The sequence below is a fragment of the Rattus rattus genome, chromosome 4 (assembly GCF_011064425.1).
Source record: "Rattus rattus isolate New Zealand chromosome 4, Rrattus_CSIRO_v1, whole genome shotgun sequence".
NCBI classification, from domain to species: domain Eukaryota; kingdom Metazoa; phylum Chordata; class Mammalia; order Rodentia; family Muridae; genus Rattus; species Rattus rattus.
Genome location: NC_046157.1, coordinates 150,370,601 through 150,373,079, shown reverse-complemented (window position 1 = coordinate 150,373,079; position 2,479 = coordinate 150,370,601). Strand labels below are relative to the sequence as shown.

The 2,479-nt window shown below is 43.6% G+C and overlaps 1 non-coding gene across 1 annotated transcript; it reads right to left on the bottom strand.

The window, feature by feature from the left end:
- Window positions 1–2,071: 2,071 nt before the first annotated feature.
- LOC116899824 lies at window positions 2,072–2,201 on the bottom strand. The gene has a single exon (XR_004387824.1). It is a non-coding gene; the product is annotated as a small nucleolar RNA SNORA43 (small nucleolar RNA).
- Between the last annotated feature and the right edge of the window lie 278 nt (window positions 2,202–2,479).

Here is a 2,479-nt window from a genome sequence, read left to right as displayed (position 1 = left end):
ACAACTGTGCTGTGCCAATTTGGAGTTCAAGAATTTGGTATAGGATTGATATAGGTGGGTCCTAGGGTAGGTTTATTTTTGGTTTTTCTTTGAGATATTGATTTTCATAGTGGCTTATATTTTCACCAACAGTGTATAATGGTTTCCTTTTGTCCACATCCTTACTGCCACTGTTGTTTCCTTTAAAAATGTTTGTTTTTCCTTATGTGTATATGCAGTGTGTAGTTTTTGCTACCCTTCTATAAGCTTTGGGCAGACTGCACTACCAGCCCCTGCCTAGAGAATATTGGACTTGTGGATAAAACACACAAACATACCTGTTGCTCAATTTCACTCTGCCTTATTGGCTCACTTGCTGGGCACTTCTAATCTACTCTGTCTAGCATGCCCTTCCAAATACTCTCAGCTCAGCACCTCTCAACCTGCCCGTAGCTTCAGTTGCTCAGCTAGCTTTAGTCCCAGCTCAACACTTTAATCTCCAGCCTGGAGAAGCTGCCTATGGTCACACTGCCTGAGATTTCACATGGTTGGCTGGCATTTCTCCCTCTGAAGCATAGCAGAAAAAGTCTCCTTTGTGTCTCTTAGCCTCCTCTTCTGGAAGGAGGTCCGTCCCTCCTCCTTCCTTTTGCCCAGCAATTGGCTTCTATCTTTCTCTATTTCCCTCTCTTCTTGTTCTGGAATTTTCTAAGTGTCAGGTAGTCTGTGCACAACTTATAAGATCATACAAGCCACCATTAGAAGACATGGGAATGAGACCTCCCTCACTTACGCTGGTGCTGAGGACTGGCAGAGAAACTCAGTGCCGAGATCATGAGACCAGTGAAGGGTCCACTGACAGGCGTTCCTTTTTCTTATCACATTTTAGTTCAAATTGTTTCTGAGTAATGATCCATATAAATGTTTGCTCACAAATAGAGGTATGGATTCCACGTGGGTGTTAATACCCTGTAAACACTGGAGCCTCCCAGGCCATATTGTTCATGTAGGGGTGGCAGCTATTTTCCTACCAATACAAGAATACATACAAAGAGCATTCTGGGAGAAGAGAGAAGTGGGCTTTACACAGCTAAGTGGCAATGCTTTCCATTGTATGACTTCCCTTAGCCTGCAGGTTCTTATTTTGCAAGGTATATTTAAGAATAATGGCGGGGTGCTTTTTGTTGTTGTTAGTTTTTTTCCCCTCTCTCCCCCTTCCGTTCTTTTTGGGAAGCACTAAACCTCTCCATAACTAGGACTCCTACCAGTTTAAGCAGAATTCTTAAACTAACTTTTTCTAGGCCAAGAAGAGGCCAGAAATCTCCAACTAGAAGGGAGGGTATAACCCACTACAATTGCCACAACACGAGCCAGATTTTGTTTTATTTTTTTCCAACCTCAAGAATTGACAAGTTTATTTGTGTCACAGCATCTACTACAACCAGTTCCCCTCCTATAGCACTCTTTCTCCGTCTTAGTTTTTCAAGGCAGGGTTTATTTGTGTAACAGTTCTGGCCATCCTGGAACTTGCTTTGTAGACCAGGCTGGTCTTGAACTACAGGGACCAGCTATCACCCCCCAACTCATAATTATATCTTTTAAGACCATGTACAGTTAGGTAGAGATGTTGAGTTTTAGAGGGTCCCCCATCTCTAGTGCCACTACCACAGACCAGTCAAACCCAAGCCAACCCAGATTCAGTTCATGACTTAAGACATAGGCTGCTATCAGGGTTAAGTTCAGAGCTGCCCAAAGCCATATGGGTAGTTCTGTCGGACACTGGTGAGGTCAGAGGGCATACCTCAGGCCCACGGCCTAAAATCATATCTGCACCCATCCTGATCAGCCATCTTGGCCAATAAGTAGTCCCCCTTCCTTCTTCCTGGCTTCTGGATCTGGAAGACGAAGAAAGGACTGATAGTTTCTTGTATTTTCCCAGTCTCTCAGAATGTCTCCCAGAAAACTCACACACACCTCCAAAGTTCTATCTTGCTAAAATGCCGACCATGTGACCCTTTGGTGAGCCCTAGAGGCATTGGGGTCTGGCCAACAGCATCAAAGCCAAACCCCAGTGCCATTCCACTGTGGCTCTGCAAAATGTCAGGCTACAAACCATTCTTAGTGCTCACTGGCTTCTGAACACAGCGTAGAAATAGCCACTTGCTCTTTGCCCCGATGTCACAGGCAAAGCTGAGCCATGCCTGTGGTGCTGTTCTCAGATTTTAAAGGAAAGAGGAATGCTGGCTGCCCCCTTCAGGCTCCAGTGGACTGGAGTTCACACACAGATATGTCACGCTTTTTTTTTTTTTTTTTTGCTTCTAAAGCCTTACCTTATTTTATTCTGTCATATCAAAATATGTATTCATAATTTTAAAAACATATAGATTTATTTTTTCATCACATTTATAGAATTTTAAAAAAGTATTCTCTCTCTCTCCCTCTGTGTGTGTGTGTGTGTGTGTGTGTGTGTGTGTGTGTGTGTGTGTGTGTGTGTTATAGATGC